Genomic DNA, 17,859 nt, shown 5'->3' with positions numbered 1-17,859 from the left:
TTGGATACACATAATAAAGAAAATATTATTACCAATGTAACAACATTTATTGTAGAATGTTTGAGCCACACATTGAATAATAGAGGCATTTATTTGGGTTGAAAAACAATTGAACAGCAGGAAAATTGCAGTGTGGCTTTATTGAGTTGGGAAGCATGTTACTCTGAAACCATAGCAGCCCTGACAGTGAGCATATTGTTATGTTGGTTTACAGAGTGCAACTAGCTTTCAAAATGTTTTTATTTGTACTTTTGATGTAGCTAGCTAGCTATACTATGTAGCCAAGTGAATGTCACCCAATTGTCTACAACTGATTTATCTTACTTAAAATAGATTTAATTAGCGAAATTGTGAACAAATTAGCATAATATCAATAATATCTTGCTGACTACAGTATCTAGCAACCAACAGAGCAACCGTATGTGAGCAGCATACCACAGTGTAGTAAAGTTGGCAAGCAAATTAAATAGGTTAGCTAGCTAGAAATATGACTAACTAGCTAGCTAGAACTCTCTGAAATCAGTCAAAAGTTTGGACACACCTACTCATTCAAGGTTTTTCTTTATTTTTGCTATGTTCTACATTGTAGAAGAATAGTTAAGACATCAAAACTCTGAAATAACAAATACAAGTGTTAAACAAATCAAAATATATTTTATATTTGAGGTTCTTCAAAGTAGCCACCCTTTGTCTTGATAACAGCTTTGCACAATCTTGGCATTCTCTCAACCAGCTTCATGAGGTAGTCACCTGGAATACATTTCAATTAAAAAGCGTGCCTCATTAAAAGTTAATTTGTGGAATTTATTTTCTTCTTAATACATTTGAGCCAATCAGTTGGGTTGTGACAAGGTAGAGGTGGTATACAGAAGATAGCCTCCTTTGGTAAAAGACCAAATTCATATTATACAAGAACAGCCCAAATAAGTAAAGAGAAATGACAGCCCATCATTACAATAATGGAGTGATAACATATGTCGTGGAGTAACAATATATCTCTGCAAAAGCCTACTTTTACCTGGGGGCATGCTTTGTAGACCATTCAAATGCGTTCTGATACCTGGTCCCCCTGAAAAAACCCACATGCTATGATAGCTTAGAAACAGTAGTCGGCAAACGAAGGGAAAAATGTACAATAATATGATGATGGTGTAACATTTCTAGCGTCTATTTGCTGGTTTATGGAAACATGTAACTTTCGAATTGCGTCCCCCATTCCTAAACACATCCATCCTATAGTGTAGGTTTTGAAGATTCATAATCTATGCTTGTAGTCATCAGAAGAAGATTGAGGAATGGTTGATGGATCCAAGAAGTACAAGCCCCCACACCCTTCTCCAACCTCTGAAATCGTGTCTTTGGTGTGTGCATTTTTAGTATCCCTTAACATTTTGACTGTCTGACCGGTAGTGTAGTGGTTATGGTGTTGGATCTTCAAAGAAGGGTTTGAGAGTTCAAATCCCAGAGGAGTAATTAATAGAGCAACATTTTTCTTGTTGCCTTTGCGGGCCTGAAAGAGCAAACTTGAGGTGTGTAGGGGGACAGGGGCTAGTTCCCATCAAATAGCACGAATGAAGTGACACCTTGTATATAATTTTAAGACATGAAGGTCAGTCAATGTGGAAAATTACAAGAACTTTGAAAGTTTCTTCAAGTGCAGTCACAAAAACCATCGAGCGCTTTGATGAAACTGGCTCTCATGAGGACCACCACAGGAAAGGAAGACCCAGAGTTACCTCTGCCGCAGAGGACAAGTTAGAGTTACCAGCCTCAGGAATTAAAGCCAAAATAAATGCTTCAGAGTTCAAGTAACAGCCACATTTCAACATCAACTGTTCAGAGGAGACTGCGTGAGTCAGGCCTTCATGGTTGAATTGCTGCAAAGAAACCACTACTAAAGGACACCAATAAGAAGAGACTTGCATGGGCCAAGAAACACTAGCAATGGACATTGGACCGGTGGAAATCTGTCCTTTGGTCTGATGAGTCTAAATTTGAGATTTTTGGTTCCAACCGCCGTTTCTTTGTGAGAGTAGGTGAACGGATGATCTCTTGCATGTGTGGTTCCCACCGTGAAGCATGCAGGAAGAGGTATGATGGTGTGGGGGTGCTTTGCTGGTGATGCTGTTGGTGATTGATTTTTAATTCAAGGCACACTTAACCAGCATGGCTACCAAAGCATTCTGCAGCGATTCGCCATCCCATCTGGTTTGCTCTTAGTGGGACTATCATTTGTTTTTCAACAGGAAAATTACCCAAAACACACATCCAGGCTATGTAAGGGCTATTTAACCAAGAAGGAGAGGGATGGAGGTCTGCATCAGATGACCTGGCCTCCACAATCACCCGACCTAAACCCATTTGAGATGGTTATGGTTGAGTTAGATCGCAGAGTCAAGGAAAAGCAGCCAACAAGTGCTCAGCATATGTGGGAACTCCTTCAAGATTGTTGGAAAAGCATTCCAGGAGAAACTGCTTAAGAGAATGCCAAGAGTGTGCAAAGATGCGTGTGTCCCAAATAGCACCCTTCCCCCGTATGGGCTCTGTAAAAAAGAAGTGCACTACATAGGGAATATTGTGCCATTTGGGATGCTGCTGTCTTTATGCAGAGCCTAATTGGCTACTTTGAAGAATCTAAAATCTAAAATACATTTTGATTTGTTGAACACTTTTTTGGTTACTATATGATTCCATATGTCATAGTTTAGATTTTTTTTTTTTCTTCCGCTGATCGTAACTTTTTTTGCGCATAATGTTTCCCCCATCGTATCCTATGACCGAACAGAGGTTCTGGACATCAGAACAGCGATCACTAACCTTGATTTGGATGAAGATTTCTACTTCAACGAGTTGGAGGTGCAGGACATACTGTTCACCCTGAACCATGCCCTGATTGCCAAAACTCGGAAAAGAAAAAGGCGAAGTAAGAGAGGTTGACGTGTGGGCACCCTGACAAAACCGCCCTTACCCGCCGTACTATTGGCGAAGGTAGAATCAATGGAGACAAACTGGACTAGCTCTGTTCGGGAGTGTGTGTCTTAGGGCTAGGCGTCCCATCAACGGGACACCTGTCGACAATTTCCAGTGAAATAGGAGGGCACGCAATTCAAATAAATAATTGTAAAAATGATGGATATTAAACATCTAGGTACATACAAGTGTCTTATATTGGTTAAAAGCCTAAATTCTTGTTAATCTAACTGCATTGTCCGATTTACAATAGGCTTTACAGCGAAAGCATGCCATGCGATTGTTTGAGGATGGCGGACCATATCAACATATTTTTCAACTAACACAGGCTTCATAAAAACACAAATAGCGATTAAATAATCACTTACTCTTTGAAAATATTCCTCTGATTTGCAATCCAAAGGGTCCCAGCTACAATATGCATGGTCGTTTTGTTAGATAAAATCATTCTTTATATCCCAAAAAGTCTGTTTAGTTGGCGCCATCGATTTGAGTTCAACATGCAGACAAAGGAACCCAACAAGTCAAACTACGTTTCTATTAAATCCTCAGGTACCCTAAAATGTAATTAAACTATAATATTTCATACGGAAAGAAGTATGTTCAATTGAAAATTAGCAAGTGCGCCTCCTCTTCGTCGCGCGCCCACAACTATTTTCCAACTGACTCCCTGTACCAAAAATGAAGAAATTAAGTAACAAGCCTGAAACCTTGACCAAAGACTGATGACATCTAGTGGAAGCCATAGGAATTGCAATCTGGGGGCTGGAATTGCATAGGACCCATAGCTTTCTATTGTAAGAGCAATAGATCTCCAAAAAATATTCTGGTTGATTTTTCTTTGGATTTTCTCCTACCATATCAATTGTGTTATAGTCTCATACATTATTTTAACATTTCCACAAATGTCAAAGTGTTTTCTATCCAATGGTACCAATTATATGCATATCCTGGCTTCTGGGCCTGAGTAACAGGCAGTTTACTTTGGGCACGCCAGTCAGGCGGAAATTCTGAAAAAAAAGGACCCTAGCCCTAACAAGTTTTAACAACAGCTGGTGCGCAATCTGTAATATTAAGGAAGTCTCGAGGTTCTGCTCGCTTGAGTTAGAATACTATTTACCATCACAAACTGATACTGGCACTAGGACCGCACTCAATGAGCTGTATAGGGCCATAAGCAAACAAGAAAATGCTCATCCAGAGGTGGCACGCCTAGTGGACAGTGATTTTATTGAATGAATCCGTTTTATGTCATTTCTACCAGCATGTCACCTGTGCAACTCGAGGAGAAAAAACTCTAGATCACCTTGACGCGTCGAACACACCGACAGCGTCATTGCATTTTGGTAAACCAGAATTACATTCATTTCCAATGAAACGCTGCGTTTGCCTTGCAGCATTACGTTGCAGGGGCAGTTGCAGTGCGTTCGGTGTGGTGCATACGTTGAATTTATCGAACATATGCGTCAAACTGTATGCATAGACGGCTTGACAGAAATGGTAGCAGAAGTTGAATGTTGAACTTCTGTTGCATACATATCCAGATGATGCTGCATACTATTTTGCTCAATGACGCTATCGGTGTGTTTGAAGCGTTACTCCACACACAGAAATGCATACAAAGCTCTCCCTCGCCCTCCATTTGGCAAATCTGACCATAACTCTATCCTCCTAATAAGCAAAAACTCAAACAGGAAGTACCAGTGATGCACTCAATATGGATGGGGTTCAATTAAGCTGATGCTAAGGTACAGGACTGTTTCATTAGCACAGACTGGAATATGTTCCAGGAATCATCCAATGCATTGTAGAGTTTACCACAGTCACCAGCTTCATTAATAAGTGTATCGACGACGTCGTCCTCACAGTGACCGTACGTACATATCCCAACCCGAAGCCATGGATTACAGGCAACATCCACACTGAGCTAAAGGCTAGAGCTGCTGCTTTCAAGGAGCAGGAAATTAATCAAGACCCTTATAAGAAATCCTGCTATGGGTCATGTTTCAGAGGACGCTTGACTCGACCTTCGCTTCTCCCGAACTTGTTGGGGAGTTGCAGCGATGAGACAAGATCGTAATTGGATATCACAAAAGTGGGGAGAGAAAAAAATGGGGTAAAATTCACAATAAATAAATCCTGCTATGACCTCCGACAAACCATCAAATAGACAAATCGTCAATACAGGATTAAGATCAAATCCTACTCCACCGGCTCTGACACTTATCGGATATGGCAGGGCTCACAAACTATCACAGATTACAAAAGGAAACCCAGCCGCAAACTGCCCAGTGACCCGAGTCTACCAGACAAGCTAAATTCTTTCTATGCTCGTTTCGAGGCAAGCAACACTGAACCATACAGGAGAGCACCAGCTGTTCTAGACGACTGTGTGATCACGCTCTCCGTAGCCAATGTGAGTAAGACCTTTAAAACAGGTTAACATTCACAAGGCCGCCGGGCCAGACGGAATACCAGGACCCATACTCAGAGCATGTGCTGACCTGCTGGCAAGTGTCTTCACTGACATTTTCAACTTCTTCCTGAGACAGTCTGTAATACCTACACCATAGTCCCTGTGTTCAAGAACGCCAAGGTAACCTGTCTATATGACTATTGCCCCGTAGCACTCACATTGGTTGCCATTAAATGCTTTGAAAGGCTGGTCATGGCTCACATCAACACCATCATCCCAGACACCATGGACCCACTCCAATTCACATACCGCCCCAATAGATTCACAGATGATGCAATCTCTATTAAACTCCACATTGCCCTTTCCAGCCTGGACAAGAGGAACACCTATGTGAGAATGCTGTTCATTGACTACGGCTCAGCGTTCAACACCATAGTGCCCTCCAAGCTCATTACTAAACTAAGGGACTGAACACCTCCCTCTGCAACTGGATCCTGGACTTCCTGATGGGCAGGCAACAACATATCCGCCACACTGACCCTCAACACAGGGGCCCCTCAGGGGTGCATACTTAGTCCCCTCCTGTACTCCCTGTTCACCCACGACTGCATGGCCGTGCACGACTCCAACACTATCATTTAGCTTGCTGACGACAGGACTGTGGTAGGCATGACCACCGAGGACGTTGAGATGGCCTATAAGGAGGAGGTCAGAGACCTGGCATTGTGGTGGCAGGACAACAACCTATTCCTCAACGTCAGCAAGACAAAGGAGCTGATCATTGACTATAGGAAACAGAGGGCACACCCCCATTCGGCTGTAGTGGAGCGTGTCCAGAGCTTTAAGTTCCTCGGTGTCTACATCCCTAAGGATCTATCAGGGACCACACACACCAACACAGTCATGAAAAGGGCACAACAACGAACGTCTGATCCTGTTAGGAGGCTGAAAAGATTTGGCATGGGCCCTCAGATCCTCAAAAACTTCTACAGCTATACCATTGAGAGCATCTTGACTGGCTTCTTGGTATGGAAAGTGCTTGACATCCGATCGCAAGACGTTACAGAGGGTAGTGCATATGGCCCAGTATATCACTGAGGCCGAGCTCCCTGCCATCCAGGACCTCTATACCAGGCGGTGTCAGAGGAATGCCCTAAAAATTGTGAAAGACTACAGCCACTCAAGTCATCGACTGTTCTCTCTGCTACTGCGCTGCAAGCAGTACTGATGTACCAAGTCTGGAACCAACAGAACCCTGTACTGCTTCTCCTCCTGAGCCACAAGACTGCTAAATAGTTAGTTAAATAGTTAACTAAATAGGTAGTTGAACTTTCTGCATTAACCCCTTTTTTCACTAACTTTTTTGACTCTTCACACACTGCTGCTACTGTTTATTTTTCTGTCGTGTTTACTAGTCACTTTATTCCTAGTTATATGTACATATCTACTTCAATTACCTCGTACCCTTGCACATCGACTCGGTTCTGGTACCCCCGTGTTAGTCTACACCTGTTGTTTACGAAGCGTGTGACAAATACAATTTGATTTGATTTGTGCCCCCTTGTGAAAGCCAGACAAAAGCTGTCAATATCATCATATTCCGTCAGGTATATTGCCTCTGTGTGTCCAACACAGTTCAAATGGAATGACTGAAAATGTATTCCCTGTGACCTCTTGGTGTAACAGGAGGCTGCTGAGGGGAGGACGGCTCATAATAATGGCTGGAACGGCGCAAATGGAATGGCATCAAACACATGGAAACCATACATTTAACGTATTTGATACCATTCCACTCGAACCATTACCATGAGCCCATCCTCCCAAGTGAAGGTGTCACCAACCTCCTGTGTTTGTGTGACTATTACAAATGGGTATGGATTTATTTTCCATGTGCTCTGTGTCCAAGTCCCTTCTACCCCAGTCAGCTTTCACTAGTTCTCTCATTATAACAGACTCCTGCTTCCATGGAAAGAGAAGGATCAGGTATTAGTCATGGCCACTCAACGGCAAACGACAGGGCTGCATTTCCATTCTCATGTGTAATTCTAAAGCCCTAAAATGGAGTCCCAGACACTGGCAGCCAGCAGGGCCATAACTACATATGAGGACACAGAGGTCCGGACCTCAATGTCGTTGAAAAATTGAATAATAAATATTTATATATGTTATATACAGAAAATAAATTATGGGTCAAAATCTACAGTAAAAATCGATCCCAGCTACTGCAGTAACATTAAAGGGCTCTGGCTAGTATTACTTAGCCAGCTAGAAGGATGAAGTAAGATGCTAAAGTCAAATGGAGCCTCCACTAGCAGGATCAAACAATGTGATACTAAGTTATCATAATAACTTTGCTTTTAACAGAGAGTAGGCTACTGAGACAGACAGTGATGTGGTACTCAGTGGAGATGCTGAGGCAGGTTGCAATGCATGCAGGAGGAAGCAGAGGAGACAGCGAGAGAGAGAACGCAAGCAGAGAGAGACGTTAGCATAGTGGTTCCCAAACTTGGGGCCCCATGTGGGGTCTGAGAAAATCTATACTTATCTTATCAAACTTTCAAAAATGGAGATATGTTTCAATATGAACATCTCCACATGGCCTATCTTTATTTATTTATTTCACCTTTATTTAACCAGGTAGGCAAATTGAGAACACGTTCTCATTTACAATTGCGACCTGGCCAAGATAAAGCAAAGCAGTTCGATACATACAACAACACATAGTTACACATGGAGTAGAACAAACATACAGTCAATAATACAGTGAAAAATAAGTCTATATACAATGTGAGCAAGTGAGGTGAGATAAGGGAGGTGAAGGCAAACAAAATATATATAAAAATAAATAAAAATATAAAAAGGCCATGGTGGCGAAGTAAATACAATACAATATAGCAAGTAAAAAATAAAAAATAACACTCGAATGGTTGGTTTGCAGTGGAAGAAAGTGCAAAGTAGAGATAGAAATAATCGGGTGCAAAGGAGCAAAAATAAATAAATGAATACAGTAGGTAAAGAGGTAGTTGTTTGGGCTAAATTATAGATGGGCTATGTACAGGTGCAGTAATCTATGAGCTGCTCTGACAGCTGGTGCTTAAAGCTAGTGAGGGAGATAAGTGTTTCCAGTTTCAGAGATTTTTGTAGTTCGTTCCAGTCATTGGCAGCAGAGAACTGGAAGGAGAGGCAGCCAAAGGAAGAATTGGTTTTGGGGGTGACCAGAGAGGTATACCTGCTGGAGCGCGTGCTACAGGTAGGTGCTGCTATGGTGACCAGCGAGCTGAGATAAGGGGGGACTTTACCTAGCAGGGTCTTGTAGATGACCTGGAGCCAGTGGGTTTGGCAACGAGTATGAAGCGAGGGCCAGCCAACGAGAGTGTACAGGTCGCAGTGGTGGGTAGTGTAAGGGGCTTTGGTGACAAAACGGATGGCACTGTGATAGACTGCATCCAATTTATTGAGTAGGGTATTGGAGGCTATTTTGTAAATGACATCACCGAAGTCGAGGATTGGTAGGATGGTCAGTTTTACAAGGGTATGTTTGGCAGCATGAGTGAAGGATGCTTTGTTGCGGAATAGGAAGCCAATATTAGATTTAACTTTGGATTGGAGATGTTTGATGTGAGTCTGGAAGGAGAGTTTACGGTCTAACCAGACACCTAGGTATTTGTAGTTGTCCACATATTCTAAGTCAGAGCCGTCTAGAGTAGTGATGTTGGACAGGCGGGCAGGTGCAGGCAGCGATCGGTTGAAGAGCATGCATTTAGTTTTACTTGTATTTAAGAGCAATTGGAGGCCACGGAAGGAGAGTTGTATGGCATTGAAGCTCGCCTGGAGGGTTGTTAACACAGTGTCAAAAGAAGGGCCAGAAGTATACAGAATAGTGTCGTCTGCGTAGAGGTGAATCAGAGACTCACCAGCAGCAAGAGCGACATCATTGATGTATACAGAGAAGAGAGTCGGTCCAAGAATTGAACCCTGTGGCACCCCCATAGAGACTGCCAGAGGCCCGGACAACAGACCCTCCGATTTGACACACTGAACTCGATCAGAGAAGTAGTTGGTGAACCAGCCGAGGCAATCATTAGAGAAATGAAGGCTGTCTAGTCTGCCGATGAGGATGTGGTGATTGACAGAGTCAAAAGCCTTGGCCAGGTCAATGAATACGGCTGCACAGTATTGTTTCCTATCGATGGCGGTTAAGATATTGTTTATGACCTTGAGCGTGGCTGAGGTGCACCCATGACCAGCTCTGAAACCAGATTGCATAGCGGAGAAGGTATGGTGGGATTCGAAATGGTCGGTAATCTGTTTGTTAACTTGGCTTTCGAAGACCTTAGAAAGGCAGGGTAGGATAGATATGGGTCTGTAGCTGTTTGGGTCAAGAGTGTCCCCCCCCTTTGAAGAGGGGGATAACCGCAGCTGCTTTCCAATCTTTGGGAATCTCAGACAACACGAAAGAGAGGTTGAAAAGGCTAGTAATAGGGGTGGCAACAATTTCAGCAGATAGTTTTAGAAAGAAAGGGTCCAGATTATCTAGCCCGGCTGATTTGTAAAGGTCCAGATTTTGCAGCTCTTTCAGAACATCAGCTGACTGTATTTGGGAGAAAGAGAAATGGGGAAGGCTTGGGCGAATTGCTGTGGGGGGTGCAGTGCTGTTGACCGGGGTAGGGGTAGCCAGGTGGAAAGCATGACCAGCCGTAGAAAAATGCTTATTGAAATTCTCAATTATAGTGGATTTGTCGGTGGTGACAGTGTTTCCTATCTTCAGTGCAGTTGGAAGCTGGAAGGAGGTGTTCTTATTCTCCATGGACTTTACAGTGTCCCAGAACTTTTTTGACTTTGTGTTGCAGGAAGCAAATTTCTGCTTGAAAAAGCTAGCCTTGGCTTTTCTAACTGCCTCTGAATATTGGTTCCTATCTTCCCTGAAAAGTTGCATATCACGGGGGCTGTTCGATGCTAATGCAGAACGCCATAGGATGTTTTTCTGTTGGTTAAGGGCAGTCAGGTCAGGAGAGAACCAAGGGCTATATCTGTTCCTATATCTGAACCAACGGCTATATCTGTTTCTGGTTCTAAATTTCTTGAATGGGGCATGCATGATGAGGAAGGCATTTAAAAAAAATATCCAGGCATCCTCTACTGACGGGATGAGATCAATATCCTTCCAGGATACCCCGGCCAGGTCGATTAGAAAGGCCTACTCGCTGAAGTGTTTCAGGGAGCGTTTGACAGTGATGAGTGGAGGTCGTTTGACCGCTGAGCCATTACGGATGCAGGCAATGAGGCAGTGATCGCTGAGATCTTGGTTGAAAACAGCAGAGGTGTATTTGGAGGGCAAGTTGGTTAGGATGATATCTATGAGGGTACCCGTGTTTACGGAATTGGGGTGGTACCTGGTAGGTTCATTGATAATTTGTGTGAGATTGAGGGCATCAAGCTTAGATTGTAGGATGGCTGGGGTGTTAAGCATGTTCCAATTTAGCAGCACGAGCTCTGAAGATAGATGGGGGGCAATCAGTTCACATATGCAATCAGTTCACATATATTTGTGGCCTGCTGGAGGTCATTTTGCAGGGCTCTGGCAGTGCTCCTCCTTGCACAAACGCGGAGGTAGCGGTCCTGCTGCTGGGTTGTTGCCCTCCTACGGCCTCCTCCACGTCTCCTGATATACTGGCTTGTCTCCTGGTAGCGCCTCCATGCTCTGGACACTACGCTGACAGACACAGCAAACTTTCTTGCCAAAGCTCGCATTGATGTGCCATCCTGGATGAGCTGCACTACCTGAACCACTTGTGTGGGTTGTAGACTCCGTCTCATGCTACCACTAGAGTGAGAGCACCGCCAGCATTCAAAAGTGACCAAAACATCCCCCAGGAAGCATAGGAACTGAGAAGTGGTCTGTGGTCACCACCTGCAGAATCACTCTTTTATTGGGGGTGTCTTGCTAATTGCCTATAATTTCAACCTTTTGTCTATTCCATTTGCACAACAGCATGTTAAATTTATTGTCAATCCGTGTTGCTTCCTAAGTGGACAGTTTGATTTCACAGAAGTGTGATTGACTTGGAGTTACATTGTGTTGTTTAAGTGTTCCCTTTATTTTTTTGAGCAGTGTATATACTTTTTGTTGACGAATTTACGAATGCTCAAAACCCTTTGAATACGACCGGTGTCAGTTAACAATGGCAAAAAAGCGTAATACTTTTTTTTACAGTCACCAACTGGATAACATGAAAACAGCTTTACCAGCTCTGCCAGGCCGAGTAAACGGTCAGAGTGAGGTGTTCTCTCATTTGTATCTGGAAGTAGTTAGCAAGCCAGCCAACGTTAGCCAGTTAGCTTGGGTGCTTGACTGCCATTGGGAGGTTAGAACTCTCGGATCAACCAGAGCGTCCAGCGTGCGCTCTGAATGTTCCAAGAGCGAAACGCAATTTACGAACACACAGTTGGGTAGTTAGTTTTTATTTTTTTTATTTTTTTATTTTACAGTTATTTTACCAGGTAAGTTGACTGAGAACACATTCTCATTTGCAGCAACGACCTGGGGAATAGTTACAGGAGATTTTCAATTTTCTGAAGAATTGCATGACAGGCCCTAAAAGCACGGAAATAGTGTCCACTGCTTGTATACTTCCTATTTTGCTGAATGTAGTACGAGATCCGGGAACTTTTAACATGCTAACTATATACATACTATGACCAATAAGCATACTACATACTCAAATTACGTCACAAATAGTATGTTGTGCGGTTAGTATGAGTATTCGGACACAGGTATGGAGTTTCTTAAAGGGCCATGCGCATACAGTACATGTCACTCACATCAAACCTATCTGGGGGGCTGTGCCTGACAAAAATATGGATGCATGCAGGCATGGGAAATGTACATTTTCATATGGATATAAAACGTAGGTCTACTATAGTTCATGACATTTATATAAGCCTACACACTTTCCCGCGATTTATAGATGGAATTAATTGCATTTTGGTTCTGAAAATGTGTTGAATTTGCTTTGTATCACATATACACTTAAAACATATATACGTTTATGCTATAGGCATGGCAATCGTATATGCAGCAACTGTTCTAAGGGTTTGAGTAGTTTTCCCATTTTGTGAGCATACAAAATAGCTCAGTATTTGTATTATTTATTTTGTCATTTTTTCCCTATCTTTATCAAAGGTGCCAATAATTTTGGACCCGACTGTATATTGTAAAGAAATAACAAGAATTTAAAGATTTGTTAGTGGTATTAAAATTCCATGTTTAAAACTATTATTTTAGAATGACTACATTTCCCATATTGCTCAATGACTAAACATTCCAAATTACCATCAATTATGCATCACAATAGCAAACCATGGCGTTTATGCACCACAATAGTAATTCGATTCCAGAGATGTATGGCCACACAAGGTGCCACCTGTGGATTCAAAATAGCCTAATTCAGTGGTCACCCACCTTTTCTGAATCAAGATCACTTTCTGAGTCAAAATGCAAGTCGAGATCTACCACTAAGATAATTTTTTTTAAATACTTAAAAAACTTAAACCTATGCAACATTAACCAATTAAAAACAGTTCTGTAGCAATAAGGTTTGTGCAGTAGGCTATAGGCCCAATATATCATCACTGCATACAGTATTGGCTGTGCTTGAATTGCCCTGCCAATGTTGTTCTTCTCAGACCATTTTTTTGTAAAAAAATAAACATTTTTAGGTATATGATCACACTGGTAATACTGTAGATAACTTGTTGTATTACTTGTGAGGCATTGCTGAGTGAGCATGATAAATCTTTTTTTTTTTACTGGACTGATGGCCTGCATTTGACGGTCAATCTGAGCGGAGGGAGGGAGGGAGCAGCGGTGAGGCTGTCTCTCACTGTTCCTCTGATCTCCCTCCCTCCGCTAAGAAAAAGGGACACATCAGTCCCCCAACTGATGGCGAAACGGCATTTTTTCTGCCTCATGCACCAATGAATGTTGTTACTCCTATGAACAGAGAATGTGAAATATTCCTCAATATAAAAAGACACAAGCCGCTTATCAAAACAACGCAAACTTATTGGAACACTTTGCTTTACTCATTCACTGGTTGTGGCGTGAGTTGAAGTAGGAGGAACGGGCATTTTATGGCTTATAAAAAAGTGTTGAAAGTGCTGAATTTCAACAAACATGAACTTACTCATAAAAACAGCAGCTCTTCGCTGTATTCGTTGAGTCTCTAGTCATGATTTTTAAAAGTTTTGCTGTGTGTTCAAGGTTTCTTTTAACAGTCTATGGTTTGAGGAAACTGTGCAGACACTGTGATCTGAGCTATCTGATTGGCCAGCGGTAGGCCAATAGGTGCACTTGATTTGCTCTCTGGGCCTTCCGGGTAGGTGGAGTGCTACCTTCAGACACATGAAATGGTTCAAAATGGGAACACTGCCTTCCCGGCACTAAATCTGCTGAATCAGATTATAAGTAACAGGGGATACAGAGGTGGCAAGGGGATAATGTTGGAACGGTTGGTCTGTGTGTGTGATATAGTAAAGCTTAACTTTCCTAAATTTTTCCTATTCATTCTCTAAGGTGTCTTATCACTATGGGTGTAATATATTTCTGGCCACTGGTTGGTTTTGTGACAATGTTCCACACCCCATAGGCCACTGTAGAAAGGAAACTTTCAGTCTGTCTATACTAAAACATTTGGTAACTCACGGAGCAAGGAGCGGAGTCTGTGACAGTAGGAGTTCAATTTTTGGCAAAAGTAGACCCTTGCCTTTTGGCTGATCCATTTGTGGTTTCAGGGTGGGTGTTAACATAGCTGGGTGCTGTAGAATTGGTGAGGGTATCCAGAAGTGGTCTTGCGATAATTGTTTGTGTTTCTGCTGGTCAGAAGATGCAGGCGCTCCGTGTTAATCGAATGGGGTCAAGAGATGTGAATTTTTTTGCTCTCAAGAAAAGAGTGCCATTGAAAGGAGTGTTTACTGAAGTAGCGGTAAATGTGAAAGCTGACCAAATGAAGGGGAAGATTTCCAGTGTTTGTGATGCTTGTTGTTTAGGTGACGACAGGGTAGCGTATGTGGAGAAACAGAAGAGTCATTGTCTGTTCTTTTGAGTTTTGATGTTGAGTCTTTGACCGGCAAAGAGATGTTAGGATATATAAGCTATCCTGTATGAGCTTTTGTGCTAAATACATTACGTTGTTACAGGTATCAAGCTTATGGGCATGTGCCAGCAGTGTGTAGGAGGGAAGTTCCTAGGTGTGAGAAGTGTGCAGAAGGGCATGAGACAAAGGAATGTGTAGCATTGGGGAAAGTAGTGGTATGTGTTAATTGTAGGGGTGCCCATGGGGCTGGGGATCAGAAATGTCCCGTGCGAGAGAGGCAGGTTGAGGTTTCCAGGGTTAGAGTAGTGCAGTCGTTGTCATATGATGAGGCAGTGAAGAAAGTAGAGTAAGATGGGTCAAGGGGGAGGGATCCTGAGAGGAGTGGTGTGAGTAGTAGATCTGTACCAGTACAGAGGGATAAACCAACAAGTGATATATGTTTCAGTAAGATTGGATTTTTGGCATTTATAGCAATGGCATTTATAGCAATGGTTATCAACTGTACTGCAGGGTTGGAACGTAAGTCACAGAAAATAGAGGTTGTGGTGGCAGCTGCAGAGAGGTATTTGGGTGTGCGAGACTTGACATCAGAAGAGTTACAGGGTGTATTAAGTGGTGGTGTTCCATCCTTTCAGGCTGTTGGCCTGAAGTAGGACTAAATAGATTCAAATAGTGGAGTATGTTTATTTCAATTTTATTTTGGGATTTTTGTGAGTGTAGTGTTAGATGGTAGGGTATTAGTTTTTTTATTTTATTTATTGTTTAAAGCAAAGTATAAGTGAGTTATACTCCAGTCTAGTAGGTGGCAGTAATGCAAAATATATTTGATGCCAAAACCTCATCGAAAAAGAAGAGGAAGAAGGACGTGGCAAGTAGCCTAGTGGTTAGAGCATTGGGCCAGTAACTGAAAGGTTGCTAGATCGAATCCCTGAGCTGACAAGGTAAAAATCTGTCATTCTGCCCCTGAAAAAGGCAGTTAACCGACTGTTCCTAGGCCGTCATTGCGAATAAGAATTTGTTCTTAACTGGCTTGCCTAGTTAAATAAAGGTTAAATAAAAAAAACATTTTTTTGTTAGTTATTACATACCGGTCTGGCATTTCTCCATCTGGAAATGACTTCTTACAACACAACTGCAATTATTTTCTCTGTTTTATGTCCAAGATGGCTAACTTACTAGCGAGTTAGCTAACTTTAGCTGACTCTAGATCCAGTTTGCCTGCAGATCAGCACTCGCCAAAAAGACAGGTAAGTCACTTTTGCTTTAAGAACTTTCTAGTCATCAAATAGGTATGTAATGACACATTATATAAACTCTTTATAGTGTTTTATTTACATTTCAGAGGTGATAAGTTGGACAGATCGGGTGAAAAAAGCAGTTTCCCCTTTCTCTATCACGCAGCAGGGTTCACCCACCCACCATTTAAAAAAAAGACCCAACAGAGCTCATTGCCTTCTTCAATCATGCAGAGACGGGCAGCATGAAGTTGTGCTTTACAATGGTATTCATATTACAGTTGACCTGGAAGTATTACATTTTTTGGGCGCTAAAATAAGTTTAATTCTACATTACAGCGCGATGTACAAAAGTGTGTTAACTAACTAAAACGTTATTTAGCTTGGTTGTAGGCTACAGTAGGCTAGTACAGTAAAAGTTACAGTAGCTAGCTACACCTTTACTGAATGACAACAATGTAGCAGGAACACTGTCTGTCTATCTAGTTGGACTTAGAAATTGATAAATGAACATATGGAAATATCACAAATTCATGCATCTGTGGCGGTGTCACTTGTTTAGCTATTCACTTGCTTTAAAGAGTGAAAATACTCAAGCCTTTATCCATACCAGCAGGTCTTTTTTTTTTGGGGGGGGGGGGGGGGGGGTGTTTACACAAGGAAGGGTTAACATTAAAGTATTAGAACATGAAGGACAAACAATACAGCATCAAGACACTATTCAACATGTATCAGTCTTTCCGCAACAGAGCCATCCTTATGTGTGAGGGTGATAGTGATATAAAATATATGTCATGGTTTCATTTTCCATTATCACAATCTTGTGAAACCCGAACCCTCCAAGATCCCCCCACAGTTCCCCAATAGCTGTCCCTCAACCATTCGAGACCCCTCCCACAGTCCCCCCTCCAGAAAAAAACCAATGAATTCCATTCCCCACCCCCAAATGCACCAACAACCAAGAGAATGAACTAAAGAGAAAAAAGGAAAAGACAGAAGAACACAGCAAACAACAAATGCAATTTAAAAATATATATTTTTATAAATTTATAACAGGACATGAAAGACAACTGAAATCATAACAGCAATGCCAACTATATATGTTTGTGTGCATGTCTGGCACTATTGTCACGTCCTGACCATAGTGCTTATGTGTTTTGCTTGTTTTAGTGTTGGTCAGGACGTGAGCTGGGTGGGTATTCTATGTTGTGTGTCTAGTTTGTCTGTTTCTGTGTTCGGCCTAATATGGTTCTCAATCAGAGGCAGCAGTCAATCGTTGTCCCTGATTGAGAATCATATATAGGTGGCTTGTTTTGTGTTGGGATTTTGTGGGTGGTTGTTTCCTGTCTCTGTGTTTTGTCTGCACCAGATAGGACTGTATCGGTAAGCCACGTTTGTTATTTTGTAGTTTTGTAAGTGTTCACGTTTTCGTCTGTCATTAAATATGTTGAACACGGAATACGCTGCGTCTTGGTCCGATCCCTGCTACACCTCCTCTTCAGACGAAGAGGGGGAAGGCTGCCGTTACAACTATTACATGTATGTGTGTGTTCTTGTATGTGTTTATTTGAATGAGAGTGTGTGTATATGCATGTGTACAAACACCTGCACGGCATCAGCCTCAGGAAAATCGACATTAGTTGTAAAAACACTGCCACTTAGTGTCATTCAAATGTACTTTTATTATGTTTTATTTTGACCATCATTCTCTCTCTCATACCAACCCTCAGCTTCCCTCAGCCCATCCGATCTATCTCTGCTGGCCACCCACTTCTTGTTTCTACGCAACACATATCTTTCAACTATGCTATGATGCTTAAACGTACAATTTCAATCTATCTAATCGAATAGAATCTACAGATTGTGTGTTGAAGATAAATAATTTTACTCAGAATATTAGTAATTGACTGACCCGGTCTCTCCAGACCTCCTAACTGTACTATTTCTATATACTAACCTGAGACAGGCTACTTGAGGGCGATACCAAAATAAATGGTCTATTGATTCTATATCCTCACACCAAAATCTGCAGAGCTTCGATAATTTTATCCCCCAAACATTCAACATTTTGTTGGTGGCAAGAATTCTATGTAATAATCTTAGCTGAAAAGCACGAAGTCTTGGATCTTGCGTTGTTTTATAT

Source organism: Salvelinus fontinalis, chromosome 16, assembly GCF_029448725.1.
Source record: "Salvelinus fontinalis isolate EN_2023a chromosome 16, ASM2944872v1, whole genome shotgun sequence".
In the NCBI taxonomy this organism is placed as follows: Eukaryota; Metazoa; Chordata; class Actinopteri; order Salmoniformes; family Salmonidae; genus Salvelinus; species Salvelinus fontinalis.
Note: the sequence above shows the minus strand (reverse complement) of the source record.